The following is a 12,356-nucleotide window of genomic DNA, read 5'->3' as shown; positions in this document are numbered from 1 at the left end:
CCAATGGGGTAGCGTGTAATAGGAATTTCAATTCCACACTGCTTTCCATCCTTAGCAATTTGAGACTCAATAAAATAACCAAGTAAACCAGTCTTGTCAATAGTAGTAGAAGCATCATCAAAAGTATCAGACATAGTGACGGACTCGGTAGAGGCAGCATGTGGTGGTGGTGAAGCAAACTTACTCATGACGGAAGGTGAATCAAGCGCAGCACTAGTGCTAAGAACAGTACCTTTTCTTGTAGTGGATGGTAAAATCGGAACCTTGGGGTCTCCTTTCTTACCCATAGCGGATAAATCGCAGCAAGCAAAATAACTCCAAGTAGACTTCTAAATAAAGCTATGCTCCCCGCAAACGGCGCCAGTAAATACTCTTGATAACCCACAAGTCTAGGGGATCGCAACAGTCTTCGCGGGTAAGATAACCCAATTTATTGATTCGACACAAGGGGAGCCAAAGAATATTTATAAGCTTTAACAGTTGAGTTGTTAATTCAACCGCACCTGAAAGATACTTGCTTGGCAACGAAATATTATTAGCAACGGTGATATCGAAGTGATAGTGGCAACGGTAACAATGGTGGCAAAGCAACGAAAGTAAAACGCAAATGCAAAGCAACTTGTAACAAGCAGGATTAAAACACTGTAGGCTAGGGAGATGATGGTTGGTCAGGGATGAGAGAGATCATGTATTTAATTTGGGGCAAGTCACACATAAAAGTAATGATCATCTAGGCAAATATCAAACATTAGGCATGTATCCCAAGGTAGTCCTGCGTGCTTGCAATAAGAACATGCACAACATCTTTTGTCCTACCATCCGGCTACCAACGGGGCCAAAAGGAACTTATGGACATTAAGGTGCTCCTGTGAAAGAGCACCGGAACAAAGCATTAACAATCAATGGATACATGGAATCCTCAAATTATAGTCTATCCCCTTTGGTGTCCCAAGCTGTCACCATTGGGATCATCGGTTCTGGACTATAGTAGGTCCATACAAATCATAGATAGGATCTAGAACACAAATATATTATTGAAGACATAAGGTGTTCAGCTTTGAAATCGTGGCATTCGGTGTAATGCCCTATGTTTAGCTTTCCTGACTAATTAACTTATTTCAAAAACTAGGACCAATTTAAAAAATTTGTGAAAGCTTGTGATGCTTGAAGTGACTACGTTTGCTTGCTTGCCGGTATGCTTGTGTTGGTTCTCAATAATTCTTGCTACACTCCAGACTCACCTCCTTAGCACAAAACTCCTGCCTAATGGTCATGCCATGTGTTTAGGACTAGAAACTATTTTTACCAAATATTATTTTCACCAAAAAGCATTTCTTTGAATTAAGATTTCAAAACCAGTGAGATGAGATTGTGCTACAAGTCCTCAAATTAGGGAAATTATTTTGCACCAAATATTTTATTTGAAAACCATTAGCAAAATGACTTCCCAAAACCACCATCTTATTAATTTAAAAGTTATTTTACTAATTTATTTAAATGCCTTCCTGTGAGGCCAGAAATGGTCTTTATGAAGGAAAGTTATTTTTATTGCTTTCAAAATATTTAGGAAAATTTAGGGAAACTCAGTGGATATATTTATTCCATATATATGAGTTTCAACACATGGTCATGTTCAAAATATTGGGCAAACCCCTTCAAAACCTTTCCTTCCTATTTCAAGCTTTTGGAATACTTCTATAAGAAATATTCACACTAAATTCTAGTAAAATTCCAGCATGTCACCTATGATATGTTTGATGATCTTGCCTAGTTTCATCTCAATCCAAGTTGATTTGATTCCCCTAATTATTCTAAAATCCTATTTGTTCAAATCCAAATTTGAGCAACTCTTCATTGTCAAGTATTTCCAATTGTGCTCAAATTTGGTGGACATTTTCTGATACTCCAATAATGCATCCACACCATGTGGTGCATCAAGGAGAATAGAAGAACTTGTCCCAAGCCCCTCAAAACCCTTTGTGTTGATTTCTGACAATGGGAAACTTTACATTCTAAAGTTTCTCCAATTGACCCCAAACGTTTTGTGCATGCCTTAATGCTCAAATAATCCCCCCACACCAATTATTGGATTTGTGGGAATTTATTTGAATAGTTGTGTAAGCAGAAAGCTATTTCTGCCCATTTCATGGGTTTTCCAAGTTTACATTGGAAACCTTGTCCACCAAATCCCAAATTTGGTGGCCAAGCTTATTTTTATCTATTATTTGATCATGTTAAGTTTCATATCCTTTGAAGTCTATCTGGTTGCTCTGCCACTCATCAAACACCTTGTGTGCATTCACTTTATTGGCTACTTTGACCCCTTCCACTTTAATCCTTGAGCTCAACTTTCTACCACAACTTCATATAGTTACATTTTACCTCTAGTAACATTTCTATGGCCACTGGTCAATTATTGGAAAGAGCCTCCATGTAACTATTCCTCATTTTACCCTTGGAATCACTATTTTTACCCCTCTTGCCCCACATCTTTTTAAGCCAAAGGCCCCACCTCTTTCCAGAGGGTCCCTAGCAACCCAAAGAATTGTTTAAAGCCAAGAGATGGCATGCTCATGTGGAGAAAATGAGCAGCACATCCTCAAGTTGAATTGTGGCTGAAATATAGCTTTGGACAACAAGTACTACCTACACTTCCTTGCTTGAGCTGAAACTTTGAAGTAGTGTACTCCTTCCATACCAGATGCTCCAGGACATGGTTTAACCTCCCAACCCTACCTGTGAAAACCACTTATGCCAGCCCTAAGTTTGCTGCTGCAAACTTAATCAGAGTCCAAACCTATTCAAACCACCTCCACTAGTTGCCAAACTCCAGAGTCTCCTTGCTGCCCTATGTGTTGGACATGTTTGACTAGTCTTGGCAGCATGCAGTATTGGTGCTCTGCATCCTCTTCTCCTTCTGCAGCTCGGGTTCCTCCTTGGCAACTTGTCTCAGCACGCCATGTGATTCCCCTTGACCAGTCCAACCCCTCCCCAACGCCAGCTTGCCTCCAAACCCCTTCTGGCACGCGTGCCCTCGCCGCGCCCAGAACATCCAGAGAGCTCCCGAGCTCCACATCGTCGCCCTCTTGCATATCTTCTCTCCCTCGAGCCTCTCTTGCTCTCTCTCAGCCCCCTCCTCCTCTCCCCTCGGCCCCCATTTCCATCGCTCGGCTCAGCTTGAGCCCGAGCTAACCAACCCCCCTCGTCTCAGCCAAGGGCTCCAGGGGCACCCCGTAGGTGGTAGAAGATCCCTGTGCATCCAGGGACTCCCTCTTCGTGACCGTCCCATGCCCCATCTTCGACCGACGCCGCCGTCTGCCCTTTTGCCGGGCCACCTGCTCCCGGCCGCCCCCGCGATCCTCGCAGCCACCCCGGGGCACGGTAGAGAATAGGGCGTTTTGGCGGCAAGAAGGACGCAGCCGCGGTGGCCAGCGCCTCCCCCTCTGCCCGTGGCGAGAGGTAGAAGAAGGTAGGAAGAGAGAAGAAAGGGACCGTGGCCCCACTTGTCGGTCGGCCAGCGAGGCTGACGGGTGGGCCTCTCCGTGTTAAGTGGAGACGGGGTGGACTCGAGCCGCCTTTTCCCAGGGAAGGCGTATTTCCCTGGGTGCGTTTTCGGCATCACCCGCACCACCGCGGGCCAGCCTAAGCGCGCAATATAGTCTCCCCCTCTGGTGTAACTCTTTTCCATCCCTTTTATCAGTAATCTTCAAAAATCCATCAAAAATTCGTAGGAACTCCAAATCTAACGATTGAAAGTTCTGCAGGTTTCTAAAATTCAGGGCTATCCAAATATGTGCTTAGCACATTTTTCTGGAGAAACTTTCTCTGGTGTATTTATTAAAATACAAATCTGGATATATTCAGCCCCACTTTGTGAAAATCCTAGGGGACTCAAATCAACTCCAATTGGAGTGATTCCAATTTCTAGAGCCATCTAATAACATGCCCTATTTTTGAAGCCTTGGTCAACATTTTTGTCAGGCCTTATTCTGTTGCATTAAATAAATAGCTTCCTATTGCTATTTATTCCATACTAGAAAATTTCTAGAATATTCATCCCAACTCCAAATCCAGTGAAACCACTTCCTAAATATTTCTAAAATTGTTCTATGTTAAATGAGTGCCTCTACTCATTTTTATCATACTATCTTCTGCGGGCTTCATAAAGAATCCCCTACTCCTCCTTTCCTCCATTCAGAAACCCCTGATGATCCAAACCTCCTATGGCAAGCTTCACGTATTTTTCTTATGACCAGAGAGGTCCAAGAAAAATATAACTTCTATTTTGTAGCTCTTTTATTTTTGCCTGCTGTGTGGCTTACCGTGGTTGTTTCCAACTATAGTTAACTGGTAGACGGAGTACTCACAGTTGGAGCGGAAGACCTTGAAGACGCCGAGGATATATGTGAGGAAAGGCAAGCAGCCCTTTGACCATGACTGAGCATATGTTATATTGCATGCTAGCAGAAGACCTTGAAGACCCTGAGGATATATGTGGCAAAATATTTCTGTTGCATATGATCATAAGTGCCGGTAAATCGTTGATGTGATGTTACCGATGGCTCCTCCGGAGCACATGCATAGAGCTTGATCCTACCACCTATGAGGTTCATGCTAGTATCATGTTGACAAGTAAAGCTAGAGAAATAGTAGAATGAGCTTGTTGTTGGTATAAATCAAAGGTTTAAGAAAACCCCGTCGGGTGCCACTAGTGCCCGAAGGTGATGATGAGTTAGGTGGCCACTTTCGGAGAAGTGGTGCACCGGGTATTTTGAGTGAGTATGGTTTCGGAAATGGGATTAGATTTATGATGTTTTGACCGTCCCAACCTTAACTGTACAACCATGTTACCCCTTTATGAGATGGGGCTTTGTTGATTACTCTGGTCGGTTTCTAGCAAAGAGCCACGTTACTAGTGGCGGGAGTGATATGTGGTCACTCTCGTGATGGGGTCATGCCAGGTAGGGTGACTATGCCATTTTTATGAGTTCCAGGCACACTGTTGGTCCCCTCATGGTTGATACTGTCCAGAGTCGATGCTCGTAATACATACAACATGTGGGCTGGGTACCAATCAAGTGGACCTCTTTGTCTAGTATCGTCAGGGGAAAGGCATTGATCGGGTACTTAGCTCGGGTATGTTATATACCGCCAGTCGTGGATGACACGGAAGTTTCCTGAATCTCGTGGGTCCAGTGTACTTCCTCTACAGAGTGTAAAACTATTCGAATAGCCGTGTCGACGATCAAGGACAGTCGGGTAATCCTGCTTAAACTACGTCAAGTTGTTTCTGCATAAACCAAGTGTGTTTGTGTATGTGTTACATGGAGTTATCATGAAAGAAGTGATATGACCAAGTTCGGTGACTTGGCATGTAGGGTGAACCCGGATGGTTCAGCCCTCGACCAATATATTGATATATGTAACCTGTTCTTCAAAAGTAATTCCTTAACTTGATGCATAATCATGATCATTCCACCAAAGATGCATGCTATTGTTATCCTTCACTTTCATTGTTCATATCATGGCCTGTTTGCGAGTACAATCAAAAGTAATCATTGGCTTGCCACTGGTTATTACATTGACCAGGTATGAAAGAACATGATTTGGTGAAGAGTAACTCGATGACGTTCTTGCGAGCTAGGACGCTTCCTAGTCAAAATGCATGTAGGTTAAGGCTGATGGCATGGGTTCACGCTTTCGACCAATAATTCCGCTATTGGTCGAGTTTGGTGTGTTGGCCCTCAAGGCCCTATATATGTAAGACTTGACCGATAAGGTCATTTATTGTACCAAACGATATGTATGGATGTAATACTCTTAATATTCAGTATCTGTGTGTTCGGTGAGCAATGATCTCTGGGATCACTCAGCACGTTCATTCGGCGATTTCGACCCGTAAGTCGGGGTCCCCACAGAGCTGGTATTAGAGCCATTCTGACTGTAGGAAGCCTTGGTTAGCACGGACATTAGTTAGGATAAAACTTCTTTCCAGACCTTTCAAAAGTATTTGCGAAACCCATATATTTCTCGCCTCTCCTAAATCTTCAAAGGAAATGAAGGTTATACTTTAGCCTTCCACCCCTATTCTCTGACACTCCTCGCCTACTTTTTCAAACTTGCGAATGGTCGCTAGCACCCTTATGCCCTCTGACCATGAGATTACTTGAAATCCTTGTGGGCAATTTGGAAGGAAGCAACCTTTCCAGACAATCACCCCTACGCGGAAGGAAAAAGATGACAACTCTACGACCAGATGACACCAACAGAAGTACCTCCATGAGATACAAGGACATCAAGGCCCGATGATGGTGACACCCTCGACATTGTTTCGGGGTGGTGCCACCTTCACCTACGATGATCAGGACATAATATGTGCAAGACCATGACATGCATCGCTAATAGAGTGACCCTGTCAACATTAAGGTTGTGTCGACTACCACCGGTGGATGAGAATCTCGCCATTTGGTCCGCCCTCGCCTTGGTGAGCAGGAAAACAGTTCTCTTCATTCCCTGCTCTAGGTGTCGATATCGCGATCAGTATGACTGACAGGTCGGAACTCTATCGTGCCTTGCTGACGTCACTACATAAAGGTCGTCTACTTGAGACTCTCGAAGCCTCGGAAGACAAGAAGACAATGACAAGATTATGAGGACAAGGAAGACCCTGTCAATGACAGCCATGAAGAACCACCTTCGTGAGAAACTCCCTAGACAAGAAGACATCAAGAGATCTTTACAACTCAACCGAGTTGCTTCGGCGAACAACAACAAGAGGCGTGACAACGCCATGAGAAGGTTCAGAAGACTTACCAGACTCCTCCCTGGAGCATGAAGCAAGCACGACTGTCAATTCCAAGAACCCTAGGTTAGGATGAGTCGCAAATCCCCTACACGAAGTCGAGTTCGTGAAATGGTTCGGATGGACCATGTTGTGTGTTGTTTGTTTTGTTGTTTGTGCTTTGATATAAGTCGCACTTTTGCTTAAGCAACAAGCATGCGGTTATGTCACCTGTCTTATTTTGATGTTCGAAATATTGGCACTTGTTTGAGTTGACTTTCCAATGCTTGTTTGATTGTACTAAAACCCTTAGACACTCCCCTCTATGCTTCTCTCTCTCTTTCACCCCTCTCGACAACGGAAGACTAGTAAGACAAGATGCACCAAGGATCCACTTCGAACGACGGCTGACACTGAAGACACTGACTATATCATGCTTAACCACACGCAACCAGTAGGTGTTATGCCTCCCTCAAGATCGGAAACCCTCTCTAGACCAGACTAACCTCCACAAGCCCTTCCGGCTCAAATTTTCTGGTCACGCGTATAGTACACGGACTTGCCAGAGCACCCGTCGAGCCCCGATTAGAACCCCACTTAGCACCGGGTTCCTTATGGAACAAGTGATCGCGGTGAACGAATATCCCTCATTCTGAAGCTAGCACCATAACCCTGATGTCATAAGAAAGACCATTCTCTGATATAAGAGTATTAGACTAAAGATTGTTCTGATGATGATATGTGTCTTGAGGATATAGCCAGACTATCTTGCTTTATTGCAATACCCTCATAAAGCAGGTAAATTTGGTGGAACAAGTTGATATAGTAGCATAACCTACATATTCCCGGAGTACGATTGGAATTAGTAGGACGAATATGATCGCGAGAAACAATTCTTGGTGGTATAAATGACTTTAGCAAGTAATTGTCGTAATTTGATGATTTTATCATAATGACTTAGAGTATCGAGTAAGAGTTCTTATTGGACTTGAGTCTTGGATTTAAATCGGTAATCTTAATAGAGTATCGATGATGACAGAGACCACATGGTTCGGAGTAAATTGGATTTAGCCCGGTGATCTTAATCATGATACCATGTTTCTCGGTGGATAATAAGTGCGTACGCTTGGATTTGTCGAACTGGTTTTCGAACCGATGTGAACTGGCCTTGGAGATTAGATGGCCATGATATTGAAGTTGGTGGATATACTATAACGTAGTCCTTGCAGTAATATGCGGATTATTAGGACTCTAAGAGATTATGTAGAACCCCATAAATATTGGATTTGTAGGAGCGATAGGTCCAGCAATGATTGATCGGATTGATGGACCACTTGATCGGATTCGTAGAAAGGAAACAAGATATTGGATTGGTATACTATGTGTTTCCTTAATATAGTAATGCAGTACCCTGTCCATGGAATGATCTAGCTGGACATTTGGGCCTGTGGTGTCTTAAGTTCAATCTTAGGAGCTTGTATGCCTCCCCGAGGTTCTTACTTAGGAATGCATGTGCATCGTAGATACACCATACCTGTAATGTTTGGGTTAGTTCTTCCCACAATCCTGGAGTTGACTAGCATGAGTAGTATGGAGTTGACCCATGTGAGATGGTATCCTTGATGAGATAAGGTGGTGTCGTCCTGAGTTAGAGGTCGAACTATGGGCATCTAAAAATGTGCTTAGAGATAAGATGATAACTGTTCACCCACATCCTAAGTTCCTTGAGACCCTAAAGCTTCACCCACCCATACGGTGGTCGGATTACGACCATTGAAAAATGACTAAGATATTTCTTAAAAGGTAAAACAAGTCCAGCAAGGCCGCCCGACGTGTCGACGACCCTATAGGAGCCGCATATCTCGTTCTCACGACATGTCCGGATGGGAGTAGCTACGAGTAAAACCATACCTCGAGTTTCCTCGCGGTGGCCCCGCACACAGGCCGTTTTGGACCAACACTGATGAGGAGCACTCGCCCGGGGGTTTATTAATTATCCACGGGGTGATCAAATCTTACACGATTCATTAGTTAATTGGGCAAATATAGTACCAAAGTTGGGCCTTGTCAAACTAGTTTTAATCTAAGACAAATTATCAAGGGGGACCCCATAACAACCCCGATCGTCTTAGGAGCGCTCAATTATGGAATATAACACTGGTAGCCGAAACTAAGACGACAAAGGTGGAACACAACACCAGGCTAGAAAGCCCAGCCTTCCAACTTTTACCAAGTATATACGTCCATTAAATTAATTAGCAAAAAATGATGATATAACAAGAACCCACGTAATCACATGGAAGCAACTGCGCCTACAACTAGCAATGCTACACAAGGTTAAGCAAGTAGTTACATAGCCTACCAATGGTTTGCTAGGTCGTAGAAATGTTCAAGGTTTCATGGCAATGTTGAGAGGATGACATTTAATAGGAGGTAGGCAACAAGTCATAACAAAATAAATGAGACAACTAGCATGGCATTGATAGTAATGGTATCTAGGGAAATGGTCATCTTACCTGAGATCCCGCTTGGAAGAAGAACGAATCTGTGAAGCAAACGAACCAACGTAGTCGAACGGATCCTCACATTCTGACATGCTTGCGGAACTCTATCAAGAAGAAGCAAACCCGAAACAAGAATCAACACACGATATCAACACATATGATGCATGCTCGGTTTAATTATGAAAGGCATGGCATGGCAATTCACAAAAATCAAACACTACACATTAAGTGAAGCTCGGTATGCAACGAGTTGTATATTGAAGAAACACCACATACGTATGATTTAGTTCACTCCCATTTAGGTACACAACAATTTTAAAAAAAATTAACATGGCAGGAGGTGAAGCATAATTAAACTACCTATCTAGGCATTTTAAATGAGATCGGAAACAATATATAGCATCTCCGAACTAACCCCATATGTTAACTTCAAAATCTGTCTATATCTGTCGTAAACACATTTTATGTTTGTTAAACGGCAAAAATTAAAGTAGAGCACGTGAAACTACACAACATTCTGGTAGTTTTACGTATATAGCTCATCTCCAACGGAGCTACGATTAACTAGCTACGAATTAAACCGATTTAGCATGGCATCACACAAAACGAGGCAAACAGCAAGGTTAACAGCTTTAAATATACATGAGAGTTCGAAAATAATAATCTACACGAATTTCTATACGTTTTACATATCAAAATTACTTTAATCTGATGCACCATTAAATAAACATGAGCAGTTCGAAATGATGCATTTTGTAAACTATGCATGTTTTGATAGGAATTAAAATCGCAGCAGATAAAAAACACAGGCCGGATTGCAACACACTATAGAGGCCCAGGAGGTGTGACAGCCCCAATGATTTTCCTTCCCCTTTGTAACTCCTTACCATGTTTGGCAACCTTGTGATGCAATGTGATGGATGAGAGACTTGGTGATGTTGTCAGTTCATGTGCATCATGCATCATGCATAGCATTTATTTCTTTTGTCTTCCTTGTTTGATCTTGGTGTGGTTGTATCTCCTTGGTGGTGTATGTGATTGCATGTGTTCTTGTGTTTGATATTGTGAAGTGTGGTGTGCGTGCAACAAGAGCCCTTCAAAACCCTTAGTTGCACCATGCCCAAAACTTCTCTCTTTTCAAATAAGCTTTAAGCTGTGAGTAAATAAAAGTGTGGTGATCATCATCATTAGATCATTGTCCCATGTGAGGAAATAAAAAAAAGAGGCCAAAGTTGCCCAGACAAAAAAAAGACATATGGAAAGAGGCCAAAGAGCCCAAACAAAAAAATAAAAAATAAAAAAGAGAGAAAAGGATAGAAGGGACAATGCTACTATCTTTTTCCACACTTGTGCTTCATAATTGCACCATGTTCTTCATGATTGAGAGTCTCTCGTTTTGTCACCACCATATACTAGTGGGAATATTTATTTTATAACTTGGCTTGTATATTCCAATGATGGGCTTCCTCAAAATTGCCCTAGGTCTTCGTGAGCAAGCAAGTTGGATGCACACCCACTAGTTATCCTTTTGAGCTTTCACATACTTATAGCTCTAGTGCATCCTTTGTATAGCAATCCCTACTCATTCACATTGATATCTATTAATGGGCATCTCCATAGCCCTTTAATACGCCGAATCAATGTGACCATCTCCTCCTTTTTGTCTCACAACCACCACCACACTCTATTCCACCTATAGTGCTATATCCATGGCTCACGCTCATGTATTGCATGAGAGTTGAAAAAAGTTTTGAGAAAGTAAGAGTGAGAAAACAATTACTTGGCCAATACTGGGGTTGTGCATGATTTAAATTAGTTCTGTGGGGATGATGGAGCATAGCCAGACTATATGATTTTGTAGGGATAACTTTCTTTGGTCTTGTTATTTCGAAAGTTCATCGTTACCTTCCTAGTTTGCTTGAAGTATTATTTTTTTCATGTCAATAGCAAACTATTGTTTTGAATCTTACGGATCTGAACATTCATGTCACATGAAAGAAATTACAAAGCACAACTATGCTAGGTAGCATTCCACATCAAAAATTCAGTCTTTATCACTTCCCTACTCGAGGACGAGCAGGAGTTAAGCTTGGGGATGCTTGATACGTCTCCAACGTATCTATAATTTTTGATGGTTCCATGCTATTATCTTGTCAAACTTTGGATGTTTTGTATGCCTTTTATATCTTTTCTGGGACTAACTTATTAACGCAGTGCCAAGTGCCAGTTCCTGTTTTTTCCATGTTATTGACCCTTTTCACAGGAGGATTTTAAACGGTGTCCAAACGGAATAAAACTTCCGAAAAGATTTTTTCCGGAACAGAAGATACGCGCCAGACTTGAGAACCAAGGCAGGGGCCAGCACGGGACCCCACAAGCCCCCAAGGTGCGGCCAGGGGGGCGCGCCTAGCAAGCTTGTGGCCCCCCTGTGGCTCGTCTTCCCTACCTCTTCCGCCTATAAATTCAGAAAAATTCCAAAACTGCAAAAGAGATCCACGAAAATACTTTTCTGCCGCCGCAAGCTTTTGTCTGCCCAAGATCCCATCTGGGGCACGTTCTGGTGCCGTGTTGGAGGGGTATTCGGATACGGAGGGCTTCTTCATCAACACCATGACCTCTCCGATGATGCGTGAGTAGTTCACCACAGACCTTCGGGTCCATAGCTAGTAGCTAGATGGCTTCTTCTCTCTCTTGGATCTTCAATACAAAGTTCACCATGATATTCATGGAGATCTATCCGATGTAATCTTCTTTTGCGGTGTGTTTGTCGAGATCTGATGAATTGTGGATTTATGATCAGATTATCTATGAATCTTATTTGAGTTTCTTCTGATCTCTCTTATGCATGATTTCATATCCTTGTAATTCTCTTCAAGTTGTGGGTTTTATTTGGCCAACTTGATCTATGATTCTTTCAATGAGAGAAGTGCTTGGTTTTCGGTTTAGACCATTCGGTGACCTCAGCCAGTGAAAGAAGGGGTAGCGAGGCACGCATCGTGTTGTTGCCTTCAAGGGTAAAAAGATGGGGTTTTCATCATTGGTTTGAGTTTATCCCTCTACATCATGTCATC

The sequence above is a fragment of the Hordeum vulgare genome, chromosome 1H, assembly GCF_904849725.1.
Source record: "Hordeum vulgare subsp. vulgare chromosome 1H, MorexV3_pseudomolecules_assembly, whole genome shotgun sequence".
Taxonomy (NCBI): Eukaryota; Viridiplantae; Streptophyta; class Magnoliopsida; order Poales; family Poaceae; genus Hordeum; species Hordeum vulgare.
Note: the sequence above shows the minus strand (reverse complement) of the source record.